Raw genomic sequence first — 19,249 nt, forward strand, 5'->3', positions numbered from 1 at the left:
ACTGCGAGTTGCCGTTGCTGCAGCTAGACTCAGGCTCTGTTGTAGGGCTAACAGTTCAGACCTGCCGGCTTAGTTTCCACGTCTTCCTCTACTACTTCATCCTCATTTTCCTTCCCCAATTTGATGAAGAACATATTTATAGAAGGTGCACTTTTTAATGAACATGCCTCCCTCTCCTTTTCTTATTTTTGCTTCAGTTTAAAAACAACCACTTCTCTTATTCTCGCTCATTCTCACAGCCTACTACTACTCCCACAGTTCAGCCAGTTCAATGCTGATTAATTTAAAGACAGTGGATAGGGGGCGGGGCAGGTTACCATGGTTTCCACAGTCTCACCTCACCAATCAAATAATTCTGTTAAGGTTAAAAATTGTATTGACATGCTATCTAAAAGGAGATCGCTCTTCCTTGGCCTCTTGTTCTTGTCTTATGGAAATCTCTCCTTCTCTTCCTCTGGTTCCTCTTGACAAGGATAGGGACCCTCCCTCTGCCTTCCCTGCTTTTTTGTTTTTTTTTCCCCAAAGGGGTCCCAGCCTCGGTCCCAGCTCTGGTCCACACCATCCATGTCAGAGGAGGTGGACCAGGGCTGGATCGTGGGCTGGGACTCCCCTTAGGAACAGAAACCAAAGAAGGTGGTCTCCGAAGAGCTCGTTACTCCTCCACCTCTGGTTGCTTTCTCTAAAGTGAAGGAAATCTTAAGGACTATATACCGTGAACTTACGTGTTCCAAACTTTAGAACAGGGAGACGAGATCCTTTCCTTAGAAGTGAAGCAGGAGGAGGACTAGTGATAAAAGGAACCTTGGTCTGTGCTTTTCAGCTCAGCGATGTCCAAAGAGCAAATTAAAGGGCCTGGGCTTGGTTTTCTGGTACTGTGGGAGTCCACAGAGCAAATGGAGGAGTATGGGTTCGGCTTTCTGGGATTGTGGATGTCTACAGAACAAATGGAGGAATCTGGCCTTGGCATTCTAGGACTGTGGTTGTCCATTTCATTATGTGCCCACCAGCACATAATATTGTGCTGGTGGGCTTTTTGTGCAGCACACATCCTCTCTGCACATTGACTTTGTGCAGCTCTTTGAGCCTGTTCAGCCTTCTCAATTACCAGTATCCTAGACCTAATGTGTAAGACGATCATTCTTCTTGTTGTCACTGGTTCCTATAAAATAGACATGTTAGTTGAGCCAGTTAGAAATAATTACATATGCTATACTAATATACTATATACTAACATATTAATATTAATACTAGCTGATTAATACTAGTGATTCTATGCAAGTAACACAGTAATATCTAAAAAAAACTGTACAGATCTGGAACGACCTGGAGCCAGGGTCCAAAATTCCTTGCCAGGCGCCAAATGCTGGTAAAATTTCCATTTGGCGAGTAAATCTCAGAGGGCTATCCGCCATATGGCGAGTAAATGTTTGTACGTAATCAGTCATGTTTTTCAGTCTTTGTTTTGTCTTTTGTCTTTCTTATTTATGTTCCTCTGCTGTCTATGCATATGAGCGACGCGCACGTACACACACATACACTGACGCATGTGACATGAGAACGCCACGCACTACATCAGTTCTGTTTACCGTCTAGCTCAGGCTAATTAAGTAGCAGGAATATGTGGAGACTTTTAGCAGAAGCCAGCCAGCCTTCCAAAAGAAAGCATGATGAACTGGAGGATAAACCAGTAGGACTTACAGCCCCAACTAGAAAGTTCTGTGAAAAGTGGCAGTTTGGAGATGCCGGCGTCACAAGACACTGGCTGCACTATGATTCCGATGCCATACTAATGAGCTGTTCCGCGCGTTGCCAGTTTGCTAAAGAGAAGAACAGAAACAACTCATTTGTGGTAGGAAACAAAACTATGAAGCTGGAAAGGATCCATGAACATGAACACAATAAATGCCATGTTGAATGTGTGTCCGTGTTCTGGGTTCAATCTGAGCCTCTTCTCGCGACACCCCCAGTAGCGGCGCTTATAGCGATGTCGGAGCAAACAAGCTTGAAAATGAAAATACTGTTTCACACCGTACACCGGCAAGAAGGAGAGGCCATTTTCTGACTCTGAGTGGATGTGCGAGTAAATAAAACCTTTGCTTCTTTGAAATATCTATGTATTAATATTCAGCGGTGTACTGTGGCTGAGTAATTTTACAATAATTTTTAAGAAAAATGCCAAGCTGTCAGTTACATTAGATAACATGATTTTATATACATTTTTAATTAATTAGATTTTTGTTGTTTGTTTTTGCAGTTTGGATGAAGAAAAGGGAATTGCTGTGGGATCAATGTACACGAGTGAAAAGCAGGCCAAAGTGCTTATGCATTATATTGCAGAGGTGGAAAGAAACAACATCAGAGAGAATCTGAAAAACACTAAATTTCTCTCTATTACCACAGAGGGCTCCACAGACAGTTCTATGAAAGAGGAGTTGGTTTATGTCAGATTCAGTCACCAGGGCAAAATGGAATCAAAGTTTGTTGGCATCAAGTCGGTGGAAAAGACAGAAACATCACACATAAGCAAATCTATCAGTGCCATTATGGATGAAATGAGTGATGACTGGGGAAGCAAGTTGGTTGATCTGGCAACTGATGGAGCTTCAGTAATGACTGGAGCCAAAAATGGTGTTGTCACCAAGCTGAAGGACGACAGGGCCTATACAGTAGTAGCGGTTTAAAAGTTCCCCTGTTTCCATGATGGGTCCTTGACTGGTTCTTGACTGGTCCTTGACTGGTCCTTGACTGGTCCTTGACTGATCCTTGGCCGATCCTTCACAGGTCTGTGGGGGTAATGTAATCCCCCGCAATGACGTCGTCAGCGAGGCTCTGCCCCTAAGCAGCCCAAGTAAAAAAACAGCTGCAATCCCTCTTTTGTCCACGGGGAGGAGCAGTGATTTGATCTTGCTGCTCTCTAAACAGTTTATAATGAGCTGTGTCGCTCATTTGTTGCATTTTTGCCAACATTTAAAAAATGATTTGATTTGAAAATGGCGTCAAATAAATGTATCAAAAAAGCCGACATGTGTAGCTAATGGTGTTATGAGGCAAAGCACAACCTCCTCAAGTCGGCTAAGTGGTGAATGTCACTAGCAGCGAGCTTTCTAAACATCCCGAGGAGCGCTGCCAGCGGTCATTTGACTGCAACGTAAGTTATTCACAGTGGGGGTTGATACAGCTGCTGCATAACTGAATATTGACAAAATCATAACGTAATATCGGCAGGTAAAAATAACATAATACTGATAATGTGTAAAGCAGGGATCACAAAAGTCCGGACCCAGCCCAACCTATATTCTGAATTAGGCCTCAAAGTGCTATTATCCTAAGTAGATAAGTAAATAAATGGTTTATACTGTGAAATGAAGTGTCCCTGGATTTTATTCATAGCGATCTAGTGATAAAACGTGATAAAACGTCATACAACTGTGTCTCAGCGGTGGGACAGCTGCCTGCCCGCTGTCTGAAGCAGGCACATGCGCAAAGGCTGGTAGGAATGACAGGAACCAGCAGCCTATCAGCACACAGGGTTTGTGATCTTACAGCCAATCAGAAGCAGAGTAGGGCGGCCATTTATTACAACTCCATAGCCGTGATATACGACAGTTTGGCTGAGAAAGAGTCTCCCTGAGCGGCTCTGTGGAAGTTTAGACGTGCTAAACTGCTCGTAAATATTGATGTGTTTACTTTTCCAAACAAGTAAGCAGGTAAAACTATAGACAACAACTATATAATAAAAGTCCTAAAATACCAGGTTCAGCCGTTTAGTTTTTAATACACTATAAGCATGATAGCATGACTGGCGGTCATCAAAAGACCGCTGGCGGCGCTTCCAGTGTTTAACACTAGAAAACCCAGAGATTTCTTATCCCTCTACCATGCCCAGAGTACAACCAAAAGGCTGCCCGGTTTGAAATTAACAATTCAATGGCCAACAATTAGCACCTTTACATTTGTAAACACAGCCATTACCTGCCGTTAGCTGTTCAAGCATACTCCTTGGGGGGAGGAGTGTGCTTGAAAAGAGCCTTGTGGACTGTGCTGTATAGTTTCACTCACCACAAACGGTATTTGTGCTTTTGACCATTTCTCACATTTTCATGTACCCTTTATTGAGCATTGGTCATGTGAGTTTTCATCGTCATCACACTATTGTACGCCCAGCTTGCTTTCAAGTGAGAGATTATCACGTTTCTATTTCCACAAAGGCCAGAAGGAAAGCATAATCAAGTATTTCAAATGAGAGATAATTACATTCCTTTTGACCTGGGAACAGAAAAGCAAAATCAATTTAATGTTCCTCACTTCCTAATATGGTGCAACAAGGTTCACAGTCCTCAATGTTTTTAGTAAAAAAAAAAATAAAATAAAAAACACCTTACTAACAGGGTGGAATGGAACATAACAGAGTGGAACAGAATATAACAGGGTGGAAAATATTTGTTCCCAATTCCAAATAAAAACGCTTCAATGGCCAGATGATCAGCAATGAATAAAGATATTTCTACAGTGATCCAGATTTTTTGTTTGTTGTTTTTTTTGTTTTACATTTTAGATTTTGTAAGAGATGGGTGTTTTAACAACAGCAGTTTTATCCGTGACTTTAATCGATAATTATTATCATTATCCAGTGTATAAAAATGTTGGTGTAAAAACGCCAAAGATAGATAAGCATGATGCTGAACTTCGTGGTCTTAGCTCCTGGTTTGGTGTGTCTTGTTCTGTTTATTATCATTCTGAAAGGTATACCAAGTTGTTGAACAAAGGCTAAATTCCTCAACATTCGCACTTGCTCCATAAAATTACCATCTCCAAGGCTCCTCCACCACCACTTTGACTATGGATTGATAAGTAAATGAGCCGCAGTTTTGTAATTGTTGCATTGTCAAAACAGTTCTGTTAGTGTTGTCACACAAAATTCAGTAGACTAGTTGGTTCCTATGCAGTGAATTTACATGTTATTACAAAAATACACAATAATAAAATAGGCAAGTGGCAAGATTAGAATAATGTTATAAGTTCTGCGCAAAGACTCCTTTTTCATTTTCCAAAACAAAACTGACATAAACAATCTTGAAAAAAATGTGCACGTAGGCTATGAGGAAAGAATGAATGCAATGAAGTAGGGACTGGTTGAATAAACACGGTTTAACTGGACGCCTAAGCGAGCGCGTTGCAGGATGGCTCCAGATTTTATTGTCAAATGGTTCCAGGTCAACCAAGTCCGAACTGCTTAGAGCAGAGTCCTGCACGGTTCCGTTTTGCTACGCATACCTGCTCTAACCCGTTAGAATGACTCCCGAACCCGACTCGTCACCAATGTATTTATTCCATTTAAATCCAAACCAGACTGATGTTTAACCCGCGACCCGAGCCATTAACGCATCATTGCCATGCTGCACCGCTTCTTTTCCATTATTATAGCCTATTGTTGTTTTATCATTGTGTTAATCTAAAACACATAGATAGCCTATGAATGTTTATTTTAAGCTTGCTCAACATTTTTAAAACAGCTTTATATTCCTCTGACTGAACCATTTCAGAGTGAAGACTCATTTCTGGTAGCATGACAACACAAACTGGACTCGTTTGACCACTCTTACCCAATGTGCAACAATCACAAAACTGGGTCACTTGTTCAGCTGCCTCATTGCGGCTCATTTACGTATCAATCCACAGTCAAAGTGGTGGTGGAGGAGCCTAAGAGATGGTAATTTTCTGGAGCAAGTGCGAATGTTGAAGAAGGCGCATGTTCAAGTTGGGGGCTGCATACAGTACCTTTTGGAATGGTAATCAGAGCGTGTCGGGGAATAGCCCACCTGGAGGGGTGACGTAATCGGGATTCCCGGCGAGCAGGAAGTCGCAGCACAGCGAGTGTTGGATGTCCCCCCGCGATTAGACACATTGAAGTGGAAGAAATTATCTCCGATCCTGCGTGGGGCTTTTATCTGTTGCCCTGTCTTCTTATGGAGGTGAAATAAATAATATGAGAATAAAATAACCCTTCCTAGCTACCTCAAACAGATTCTGTGTTGCTTGATCCAAATCTGATTTGTCTATGTTAATAATGCTAATATTAAAAGATTAATCAGTATGATAAATACATCCTATTGAGAATAGAGCTAGGGGCTGTGATCCAGTATTTGAAAGGTTTTATTAACCTACTAGCATTCATTTCTGAATAAAACAATTGGCAGCGCACAAGCATGTTACAATTTCACATTCCACGTCAAACGATGATTATGTATTAAGTTTTATGCATTTTTATGAATTGTGACTGGCCATCAGAGGTGCTTTGAGTGGCGCCTCTGCCGGTCAGTGTAAATTCAGATAAAATCTGACAGACTACGGGCGATGAGAAGTCTGTGAGAGAAGCGCCATCTTCTGTGTCTACCCTATATTACAAGGAATGGGTGGAGTTTGATTAAAACATCGACACTCCCAGGAGAAGGAGGGGGCCTCTCTGGCGGCTGGAAGTTGGAAGGCAGCTGGCTGGAACTGGAATGGAACTGGGCTGGAAGCCGGCAGGTATTCGGCTGGCTTTCAGCTTGGATGGGAACTTTTAAACCGCTACTACTGTATAATTGGCATCCATTTCATGGCACACCACCTTGAACTGAGCTTTTCTGATGCCATGTGGTCAAATGTGATGTTCCAGAAAGTAGAAGACCTTCTTGGTGGGCTCTACAAATTTTATCACACCAGTCCACTTAACAGGGCAAATCTGATTAACAGCTTCCGGCTTTAGGCTCTCGGGCACACGCCATTGGTGCCCACCAGAATTGGTGGGACTCGATTGGTAGGACACCTACTGCATGCCCTGGACCACTTCCTGCTTGGTTACCAGGGGTTTGTCTTGCACTTTGAACAGGTAGTGGTTCTAGATTGTTATGCTAAGTAGCACTCAGTAATCAATAATGTGTAATGTCCAATAAATGTTACGTTAAAAACATGTACCATAATTAATCAACAGCAGTTGTCTATTTATGTGTTTGTTCTTCATGTATTTTAGATTCAATCTCCTGATGCTCAAAATATCCGTGGTGTCCAGCAGGCCAAGGCCAGGAAATACTACTCCGTAGCTTCCTGCATGACACTCTCACACATCTGAGCAGCCCGTCTGCCTCTCTGCAGAGGTCTCTCATCACTATAGCAGAGGCCCACTGTGCCCTGTGATCAACGTAGGCAGTACTTGAAAAGTACAAAACCAGATATGTTTGTTTACTTTTAGTGTTTTCTTTTAAAAAAGGTTACATTGAAAAGAGAGAAAGTGTGTTGCTGTTATTCATCAGACAGGGGCCCACAATAAAAGCCACAATTGCAGACAGTTATGAGGAAATATCACTTACCAGAGCAGGTGATAACATGGTGCTCATCACTTCACAAACAGAAGTGACTGACAGGCTAGTTGAGAGTAGGACTCGCAGGTTCCAGCATGCCAGTGTAGCGATTCTGCATGCTACCAAGCTGGTCAGCTTCACCAACTGGCCAGAGTCAGAAGATGAAGCAGCAGGTTGGTTTATTGGAGCAGTCCAGTCAGGCTGTGAATCAACACTGCATGCTAAGTGTAATATGATATATTTGTACTATTATTTTAGATTTTGGTGACGCAGAAGTAGAAACATTTGTGGACCACTTCAAGCCTGTCCTGGAGACCTCTGTTATCCATTTGTAAAGAATCTCTGACCCCTTGTGATACCATATGCTGGTGTGGTTGGCGCTGGGTTCCTCCTAATGCAAGACGATGCTAGACCTCATGTGGCTGGATTGTGTCAGCAGTTTCTGAAAAACGAAGGCACTGATGCTATGGACTGGCCCGTCCGTTCCCCAGACCTGAATCCAATTGAGCACATCTAGGACATCATGTCTCGCTCCATCCACCAATGCCACGTTGCACCACAGACTGTCCAGGAGTTTGTGGATGCTTTAGTCCAGGTCTGGGAGGAGATCCTGCCTGCCAGAGAGCCTCAGGGCTGCAGAGACTGTTGATGTTTTTAAGAAGAGGCTCAAGACCTTCCTTTTTAGTTTAGCCTTCTGATTTGATTTTATTCATTTTCTGTTATTTATCTCACCTTATCTTATCTTATCTTATCTTATCTGTCTCATTTATCTATTTTATTTTATTATATATTACTTTATTATATTTTATTATAGATTCTTAACTGTTTCCCTATTTTATCGTTGTTATAACTCCAGTGTTTCTTTATGGGGATCCTAAACTCTGGGAGTCAAGCCTGCTTGGTCTGCCCTCTGCAAACATGACTTGACTGGCTCCTGGTGTGAATGGGTCCCCAAAAATGCCGTTTCCTCACAGCAGCGCCAAGCCAGAGACAGATATTAGGAGTTTGTGTGTGTGTGTGTGTGTGTGGATGGGTGAGGGGGGGTGGGTGGGAGGTGTTTAATCTGTCACATAACTGGGTGTGTAAATGGCTTATTGTTTTTGTTCTGTGATTTTCTTTTTTCATTTTAATATGCATTCATTTATACTATGTAAAGCACTTTGTGTTGCCTTTGCATGAAAAGCGCTTTATAAATAAAATTTGATTTGATTTGATTTGATTTGATCCCTTAGGAGACCATTCGCCACCTCATCAGGAGCATGCCCAGGCGTTGTAGGGAGGTCATACAGGCACGTGGAGCCTCATTTTGACTTGATTTAAGGACATTGCATCAAAACTGAATCAGCCGGTAGTGTGTTTTTTCCACTTTAATTTTGAGTGTGACTCCAAATCCAGACCTCCATAGGTAAATAAACTGAATTTCCATTGATAATTTTTGTGTGATTTTGTTGTCAGCACATTCAACTATGTAAAGAACAAAGTGTTTAATAAGAATATTTCATTCAATCAGATCTAGGATGTGTTATTTTAATGTTCCGTTTTTGTTGAGCAGTGTATTATAGAAATAATATGTGGCTAGAGGTATGTGTGTGTAAAATAATTTAATATTTTGACCGGTAAAAAAAATATGCTTGGCCAGTAGATTTTTTTATTTACCGGCCAACTACGCTTGTGAGTCAAAAAGTTAATTTCTGACACTGCCTGGGGTCCTCCTTTATCAAACTGTGCATAGCAAAGCAAACTACAAGTGGCGTCTGAGGCACAAAAAGGAAATTTGACACACTTCAACTTTCAGATTTATTAAAGCATATACATACACGTCCAACGCCTGTTTAAATCAAAATCAACTCTAAAGCGGGCATACGTGAGGCCTTCCCATGTCCACATGGTGGCTATAGATGGTCAGGTGAACGTTTGTAGTAAATATTCATAAAAGATTCTGATGGACTACATTGAAAAACAAAAAGAATTTAACTGTTGTGCATGGCGTGGGCATTACTTGTGTTAGACAGGCAGTCGTGGCAGCAGGTGGCAGACGCTGTCATCACAGTGTCAGAAGGCAAGCCACACCATAGGAATCAGGTTGTTCAGATGGATATCTCAGTCAGGAGGTCATCCTTCTCCCATGTGGGAGAACAACTTCAAATCCCACAGGGGTGTTTTGCTTTGGAGAAAAGTGTCTGCTAAATGACAGTACTGAGGTGGATAAGGAGTTGCAGGAAATAAAGACCGTCTGGACAGAAATCAGGGCAACAATAAAAAAGAGTTGTGTAAGAATAAATAAATTAAACGAAATCCACCACTTTTGTGTTTCCTTAGTGCTGCATCACTTCTAGACCTCCAGCCTCCAGTCTGCGGCTCTGCTTGAATGAAAGACCAAAGCTTACTTTTCGCGCTGACTGCTACATGCTGGCAGCAGACTGTCCACCTTATTTAACTGGATGTATTTTATAACATGTAAGTTTGGTTTCACAGTGACAGAACATAGTTTAGTGGTTGAGTTTCTTATTAATATCATCTCTTGAAAATCCTGTTACATTTCCCGAGCATGCATTAGGAGAATTAATATCAAATATGCCTCTTTATTCATTTCTGCAAACAGCTTTAATATATAACATATGGTGTGAAAGGTAATTGTGGATTGTGCACAAATGTCTCACATTTCACACCATTTCCTTGATTTTATCCTGCATCGTTGGTGTCGCCATTTCCCACTTTTCCAGATCATGAGCATAAGCCTGGGTCAGAGTTGCGCGTAGGTAGAAACATTTTCCCATCAAGTTTCGTTTTCATATATCCCAAAAGTTGACTATATTGGCATACACTGGTTTTTGTTCCCACACCTCCTTGATGAATAAGGCCCCAGTGCCGGCCTGAGGCATAGGTGAGCTAAACGCCTGCTTGGCCCTCCCTGTCATTACTAGGGGGCCCCCTGAAAGCAGTTAGGTTTTTTAAACCATTTTTTAATTTATTTATTTGTTTATTTATTGTTTTAATAATATGAATTTTTACATGTGTGAGTGATGATTCAAACATGCATTTGACAAAATTTTTATAAAATGTATATTATTAAACAAAAACAGCATTATGTTAACAGATAACTGCTGGTACAGTGATTCTACTGTCTCTCCACTCTATGCTCCACACTCTACAGCTAATGTTTGCAACCAAGCATGTATTGTGCTGTGCGCAGCTAAAGAGAAGGTGGAAGAACAAAATAATTTAACAAAAAGAATTCCTTCATTTATGGATATAGATAAGTTTCCTTTAGTCAAAAAGTCCCTAAATATCTAACATTTTGACTCAACTGGTGGAGTATAGCCTATTCAAGCTAATTACCTAGCTAGTTAATAACTGGAGAATTGCTTCTGGCAGGTTAGTTAACTTACTATTAAAACAAAGGTTTTTGTGTTTGTGGAATACTGAACCTTAACTTTGATCAAGGTGATTTTTCTCTACTCTGGGTCACTTTCTTAAAAAATGTTTTTTTCTTTCAATAACAACTTCAATAAACATTTAGCTAATTATATAGATCGCATTTGTTTGCTAGAAGACAAGCTTTCATAGAAACACCATCAACGCACAGAACTTTTTTAACGAATTATAGAATCAGATATGTTTTTTACTGCACAAGATGGTCATTATGTGAATAAAATGAACAGTCCTTTTACATTAATGTGTTCATAAGTTACATGAAATCTCCCCAGGAACACTGTAAACGGTCCAGGGACAATTCACCTTCTCAGACTTAACACAGACTATAGCATCATTTGCAATCATTTGACAAGAGACTTGTTTTTAGAAAAATGCAAACTAATAACTTTAAGTTGTTCCACTGGCAGATTTCAGTTTAATGCAGCAAAGTGACCAGTTTACCCAGCTGAGTGACCAGTTTACCACAACGGAGTGACCAGTTTATCTGAACTAGTTTACCCAGATGAGTGGCCTGTTTACCCAGCTAAGTGACGAGTTTACCAGCTAAGTGGCAATTTTACCTACTTGAGTGACCATCTTTCTTTTCACACACAGAAAGGACTGATCGGGTATTTGGAGGGCCTCTGCCTGCACTAAAAAAAGTTAAACGTCCGTGTCATTTTGTTAAATAAAATTTTTACACTGGTGATATGGAATTTCTGGTTTGCAACTGTTTATGTAACTTTACCTAAGCTTAAAAAAGAATTCCCATGGAAAATGTAAATAGAAACAATTAGTATTATATTAAAAATTGACTTTAAGGCAAAGCAGTTCGTATCGTGTGACCATGTGACGTCATGCAAATTTCTCTGTTGCTGATTGCAGCCTGTGCCATTATCTCATGTGAGCAGCGAAAGTGCCCAGAAGTCCATTGGTTGCACTGAAACATGTTTTTACACAAAGGTAAGGATGTCATAAGCCATGATAGACAGATGAAAGGCTTTTAAAAAGTCAACAAACAACATGAAGCCACCATGATGGACAGATCAAAGGCTTCATAGGCGTCAAGAAACAACATAAATCCACTATTACAGACAGATGACAGGCTTTGTAAACATCAACAAACAACATAAAGCCATGATGATGGGGGAGATCCAAGGCTTAATGAACATCCATCCATCCATCCATCCATCCATCCATCCATCTATCCATCATCTGCCGCTTATCCGGAGTCAGGTCACGGGGGCAGCTGCCTAAGTAGGGAAACCTAGACTGCCCTCTTCCCGGCCACATTCACCAGCTCTTCCGGGGGATCCCGAGGCATTCCCAGGCCAGCCGCGAGATGTAGTCCGTCCAGAGTGTCCTGGGTCTTCCCCGGGGCCTCTTTCCGGTGGGACGTGCCCAAAACACCTCACCAGGGAGGCGTCCAGGAGGCATCCTGACCAGATACCCCAGCCACCTTATCTGGCTCCTCTCGATGTGGAGGAGCAGCGACTCTACCCTGAGCCCCTTCTGGATCACCAAGCTTCTCACCCTATCTTTAAGGGAGAGCCCGGCCACCCTGCAGAGAAAACTTGCTTGTATTCGCAATCTTGTTCTTTCGGTCACTACCTACAGCTCGTGACCGTAGGTAAGGGTAGGAACATAGACTGACCGGTAAATCGAGAGACTTGCCTTTAGGCTCAGGTCCCTCTTCACCATGACAGACCAATGCAAAGTTCGCATCACTGCAGATGCCGCTCCTCCACTTGGGGCAGGACCTCATTCTCGACCCGGAGAAGGCACTCCAACTTTTTCCGACTGAGGACCATGGTCTCAGATTTGGAAGTGCTGATTCTCATCCTAGCTGCTTCATATTTGGCTGCGAATCGCTCCAGTGAGAGCTGAAGATCACCGCTCGATGAAGCCAACAGAACCTCATCATCTGCAAAGAGCAGAGACCCAATCCTGAGGCCACCAAACTGGATCCTCTCAAAGCCTCGGCTGCGATTATGTCCATAAAAGTTATGAACAGAATCGGAAATGACTCTGATTTACTGCTGGCAATGCGGACCAAGCTCTGACACCGGTCATACAGGGACCAGACAGCTCATACAAAGGGGTCCGGCACTCCATACTCCCGGAGTACCCCCCACAGGAGACCCTGGGGGACCCGGTCGAACACCTTCTCCAAGTCCTCAAAGCACATGTAGACTAGTTCAGCAAACTCCCATGCCCCCTCCAAGACCCAGAAGAGAGTGTAGAGCTGGTCCACTGTTCCACGACCGGGACGAAAACCACACTGCTCCTCCTCAATCCGAGGTTCGACTATCCGACAGACCCTCCTCTCCAGCACCCCTGAAAAGGCCGTACCGGTGAGGCTGAGGAGTTGGGGGTGGTGGTCCCCCTTGAAGAGGGGGACCACCACCCCAGTCTGCTAGTCCAGGGGAACTGTCCCCGACTGTCCCCGATGTCCACGCGATGCTGCAGAGGCGTGCCAGCCAAGACAGCCCTACAGCATCCAGAGCCTTAAGGAACTCTGGGCAGACCTCATCGACCCCTGGGGCCCTGCCACCGAGGAGCTTTTTAACCACCTCAGCGACCTCATTCCTAGAAATGGGAGAGCCAACAACAGGGTCCCTAGACTCTGCTTCCTCATCAGAAGATGTGTTAGTGGGATTGAGAAGGTCGTTGAGGTATTCCCTCCACCGCCTCACAACATCCTGAGTCGAGGTCAGCAGCCCCCCATCCCCACTGTACACAGTGTTGATGGAGCACTGCTTTCCCCTCCTGAGCCGCCGGATGGTGGACCAGAATCTCCTTGAAGCCGATTGCCTCTCCAAACTCCTCCCATGCCCGAGTTTTTGTCTTAGCAACCGCCAAAGCTGCATTCCGCTTAGCCTGCCGATACCCATCAGCTGCCTCTGGAGTCCTACAGGCCAAAAAGGCCCGATAGGACTCCTTCTTCAGCTTAACGGCATCCCTCACTGTTGGTGTCCACCAACAAGTTTGGGGGTTACCACCACGACCTTGCGGCCACAGCTGCGGCATGCCGCCCCACCAAGAGAGGCATGGAACACAGTCCACTCAGACTCAATGTCCCCCGCCTCACCAGGGACATGGTCGAAGCTCTGCCGGAGATGGGAGCTGAAACTTGGGTGTGCCAGGCCTGACCGACAACGAGGGAATCCCCCAAGGACTCCAAAACATCAAGAAACAAAAAATGGCCCCAGCAATAGATTGATCAAAGGCTTTATAAACATCAAGAAACAACATGAAGCCACCATGATGAAAAGGGTTTTTGAATGTCAAAAGCAACATAATTCCGCCATGATATACAGTATAGATTACAGGATTAGAAACATTAATAGACAACGTAAATCTGCCATGATAGATAGATAAAGGGCTTTATGTAGGTCAAGAAAACACCAAAATCCGACATGATGGAGAAATGAAAGAATTTGTAAATGTCAAGAAACAACATAAAGCCGCCATGATATATAGATCAAAGGCTTTATAAATGTCAAGAAAAGACATAAATCAGCTAAGATAGACAAATGAAAGTCTTTATAAAGGTCAACAAATAACATAAAGCCACCAAAAATGACAGAAAGATCAAAGGGTTTGTCAACATCAGTAAATAACATAAATCCACCACGATGCAGAGATCAAAGGCTTCATAAATGTAAAAAAAAACAACATAAATCTGCCATGATATACAGATCAAAGGCTTTATTAACATTAGTAGACAACGTAATAAGAGATAGATCAAAAGCTTTATCAACATCAAGAAAATACAAAAATCGGCCATGATAGAAAGATCAAAGGCTTTATAGACATCATGAAAGAACATAAAGTTGTAATGATACTAAACCAAAAACTTTAGAAATGTCAAAAAACAACATTATCTGACAAAAAATATCGATCAAAGGCTTTAAGAATATCACTAGACAACGTAAATCCGCCATGATAGATAGAACAAAGAATTTATCTAAGTAAATAAAAAACATAAAGCTATCATGATTGAGAGATCAAAGACTTCATAAAGGTCAAAAAGAAAATGAAGCCGCCATGATATACAGATGAAAGGCACCATGAAGGAGATATCAAAGTTATGAAGAAAACATCAAAAGCCGCCATGATCTATACATATCAAATATTTTATATACGTCAAGAAACAACAAAGTCGAAATGATACTAAATCAAAGGTTTTATAATCATCAATAGATAACGTAAATCCGCCATGATGGATTGATCAAAGGCTTTATCAACATGAAGAAAATACATCATTTCGCCATGATGGAGAGAGCAAAGGCTTTTTAAATGTTGAAAACAACATAAAGCTGCTATGATAAATAGATCAAAGGGTTCATCAACATCAAGAAACAATATATATTGGCCATGGTGAAGGGACAACATAAAACCGCCATGTTTCTAAATCAAAGGCTTTCTAACCATCAAGAAACAACATAAAAACACTATGATAGACAGACAGATTGCTTTTTGAATGTCTACAACATAAAGCTGCCATGATGGACAGATCAAAGGCGTGATAGATAGGTGAAAGCATTTATAAACTTAAAGAAAATATGTAAATACGCCAAAATTGAGAGAACAAGCCGACAACAAGGGACAACAAATGTCAAAAACAACATAAAGCCACTATTTTGTAGAAATAAAAGGACTGATAAAGGTTGAGAAAAAACTTAAAGTCGCCATGAATTTCGAATGAAAGGCTACATAGATGTCAAGAAATTGGCATCTATCCCATTACCTCTTACATGCAAAGCCAGTGCTCTGCCATCTAAGCTAATTCCCCTCAAAAGGGTAAAAAAAAAAGAAGAAAGAAAAAAAAGGAGAAAAAGATTCATTATTCCTCTGATCAAGAACTAATCCTAGTAGTGCCTGAATCATTCTTTGTGAAGACTTCTGTCCATCTGACCTAATTCCCATCAAAGGCTGCAAACAAAAAAAGTGAAAAAAAGTAAGTCAAGTGAGAAACATACCAAGGAGTAATCGTTATAATACCTTCATCATTCTAATTTTCTTTGTGAATATAACAGCTCCTGGCCTTCCTGCGGGACCACAGACTCAGGAAATAATAATAAGAGTTGTGACATACAAAGTTTATCAACTCTTAACATCCTTCACAACACCTTCATCCTCAGTTGAAATGACTTCAGGTGCTCTGGTGGACATCAGTATTTCACATCTCATTGATTGTTATTCTCTTAGTTTCAACTTTTGGTGTGCAAAGAAGTTGGTTCCTCCCAACTCTTAAACAGCCAATCCTCACTGCTAGGCTACGTGAAAATATAGTGATAGACGTCTGGAGAACACAGGAGTCGATCCCGTTACATCTCAAATGCAAAGCGAGCGCTCCACCATCTGAGCTATTTCCCCTCAGAAATGCTTAGATGTAGAAGAAAAAGAAAAAGAGGTCCTTAAGTACTCACCTGATCAAGAACTAATCCTGCTACTACCTGAATCAAACTAGCCTTCTTTGTGAATCAAACAGCTCCCAGCCTTCCTGCGGGACCACTGACCCAGGAAATAAAAATCAGAGTTGTGGCAAACAAAGTTTATCTCGTTAAAAGTATTTCCCCGCCAGGTGCATGAATGTTCTAAATGCTATCCTTATTTGATTTCCATTACCATTCAAATGGCATGCGAACGCCTTCATGGATTGCTCATTTGCATTTCCAAGTTAACATATACTTCTAAATAAATTTGCTATTCATAGCAGCTAATCACCCCTGTCTATTTAAGAGCCTTAATTCGGTGTTAAGTGCAAAAACTGAGAGAGGCATGTGGAGAATACAGGCATCGACCCCGTTACCGCTTGCATGCTAAGCTAGCACTCTACCATTTGAGCTAATTCCCCTTCCCCATCTGTAAAAAGAAACCACAGATCCTGCAATGCTCACTTAGTCATGCATCAACTCTATGCCTTTCTGACGAGATCTTGTTGTACTTGGGAATGATATAAGCTCAAGACTTACAGTCTAATGCCTAAATCAGATAATGATGATTGTAGTTGTGATAAATGAGTTTCAATTCAACAATTTTCTTTTACCGTCGCTCTGCCGATTGTCAGGGAAACGTCACTGGGGAATTCACTGTTGTGCACGGTATGTTTGGACAGCAGAAATGGCGTGAAGAGACGAGATGACCGAGAGGTTAAGGTGATGGACTGCTAATCCATTGTGCTCTGCACGCGTGGGTTCGAATCCCATCCTTGTCGTCTGTTGTTTACATATCATTGGAGTTGCGCCAAGCTTCACTCAGCATCTCTGACTTCTCAGTGCATGCCACCTTCTATTACAAAACCTTAAAGGTGGGTCTTTGAAAGGGTGGTGGGTTTTAATAAAGAGTCGCCATCAAACTGTTAACATCCTTCACAACACCTTCATCCTCAGTTGAAATGACTTCAGATGCTCTGGTGGACATCAGGATTTCTCATCTCATATTTCATTGATTTTTATTCTCTTAGCTTCAGCTTTTGGTATGCAAAGCAGCTGGACCCTCCCCTCTCTTAAACAGCCAATCCTCACTGCTAGGCTACGTGAAAATATAGTGACAGACTTCTGGAGAATACGGGCGTTGATCCCGTTACCTCTCACATGCAAAGCGAGCGCTCTACCATCTGAGCTAATTCCCCTCAGAAATGCTGAGATGTAGAAGAAAAAGAAAAAGAGGTCCTTAAGTACTCACCTGATCAAGAACTAATCCTGCTACTACCTGAATCAAACTAGCCTTCTTTGTCAATCAAACAGCTCCCAGCCTTCCTGCGGGACCACTGACCCAGGAAATAAAAATCAGAGTTGTGGCAAACAAAGTTTATCTCGTTAAAAGTATTTCCCCGCCAGGTGCATGAATGTTCTAAATGCTATCCTTATTTGATTTCCATTACCATTCAAATGGCATGTGAACGCCTTCATGGATTGCTCATTTGCATTTCCAAGTTAACATATACTTCTCACTAAATTTGCTATTCATAGCAGCCAATCACCCCTGTCTATTTAAGAGCCTTAATTCAGTATTAAGTGCAAAAACTGAGAGAGGCATGTGGAGAATACAGGCATCGACCACGTTACCTTTTGCATGCTAAGCTAGCACTCTACCGTTTGAGCTAATTCCCCTTCCCCATCTGTAAAAAGAAACCACAGATCCTGCTACGCTCACTTAGTCATGCATCAACTCTATGCCTTTCTGACGAGATCTTGTTGTACTTGGGAATGATATAAGCTCAAGCCTTACAGTCTAATGCCTAAATCAGATAATGATGATTGCAGTTGTGATAAATGAGTTTCAATTCAACAATTTTCTTTTACCGTCGCTCTGCCGATTGTCAGGGAAACGTCACCGGGGAATTCACTGTTGTGCACGGTACGTTTGGACAGCAGAAATGGCGTGAAGAGACGAGGTGACCGAGAGGTTAAGGTGATGGACTGCTAATCCATTGTGCTCTGCACGCGTGGGTTCGAATCCCATCCTTGTCGTCTGTTGTTTACATATCATTGGAGTTGCGTCAAGCTTCACTCAGCATCTCTGACTTCTCAGTGCATGCCACCTTCTATTACAAAACCTTAAAGGTGGGTCTTTGAAAGGGTGGTGGGTTTTAATAAAGAGTCGCCATCAAACTGTTAACATCCTTCACAACACCTTCATTCTCAGTTGAAATGACTTCAGATGCTCTGGTGGACATCAGGATTTCTCATCTCATATTTCATTGATTTTTATTCTCTTAGCTTCAGCTTTTGGTATGCAAAGCAGCTGGACCCTCCCATCTCTTAAACAGCCAATCCTCACTGCTAGGCTACGTGAAAATATAGTGATAGACTTCTGGAGAATACGGGCGTCGATCCCGTTACCTCTCACATGCAAAGCGAGCGCTCTACCATCTGAGCTAATTCCCCTCAGAAATGCTGAGATGTAGAAGAAAAATAAAAAGAGGTCCTTAAGTACTCACCTGATCAAGAACTAATCCTGCTACTACCTGAATCAAACTAGCCTTCTTTGTCAATCAAACAGCTCCCAGCCTTCCTGCGGGACCACTGACCCAGGAAATAAAAATCAGAGTTGTGGCAAACAAAGTTTATCTCGTTAAAAGTAATTCCCCGCCAGGTGCATGAATGTTCTAAATGCTATCCTTATTTGATTTCCATTACCATTCAAATGGCTTGTGAACGCCTTCATGGATTGCTCATTTGCATTTCCAAGTTAACATATACTTCTCACTAAATTTGCTATTCATAGCAGCCAATCACCCCTGTCTATTTAAGAGCCTTAATTCTGTATTAAGTGCAAAAACTGAGAGAGGCATGTGGAGAATACAGGCATCGACCACGTTACCTTTTGCATGCTAAGCTAGCACTCTACCGTTTGAGCTAATTCCCCTTCCCCGTCTGTAAAAAGAAACCACAGATCCTGCTACGCTCACTTAGTCATGCATCAACTCTATGCCTTTCTGACGAGATCTTGTTGTACTTGGGAATGATATAAGCTCAAGACTT

At 42.0% G+C, this 19,249-nt stretch overlaps 2 non-coding genes across 2 annotated transcripts; both read left to right on the forward strand.

The window, feature by feature from the left end:
• Positions 1 to 16,895: 16,895 nt before the first annotated feature.
• trnas-gcu lies at positions 16,896 to 16,977 on the forward strand. Its single transcript has one exon. It is a non-coding gene; the product is annotated as a tRNA-Ser (tRNA).
• Positions 16,978 to 18,153: 1,176 nt separating this feature from the next.
• Positions 18,154 to 18,235, forward strand: trnas-gcu. The gene has a single exon. It is a non-coding gene; the product is annotated as a tRNA-Ser (tRNA).
• The last annotated feature ends 1,014 nt before the right edge of the window (positions 18,236 to 19,249 follow it).

The sequence above is a fragment of the Melanotaenia boesemani genome, chromosome 12, assembly GCF_017639745.1.
Source record: "Melanotaenia boesemani isolate fMelBoe1 chromosome 12, fMelBoe1.pri, whole genome shotgun sequence".
Taxonomy (NCBI): domain Eukaryota; kingdom Metazoa; phylum Chordata; class Actinopteri; order Atheriniformes; family Melanotaeniidae; genus Melanotaenia; species Melanotaenia boesemani.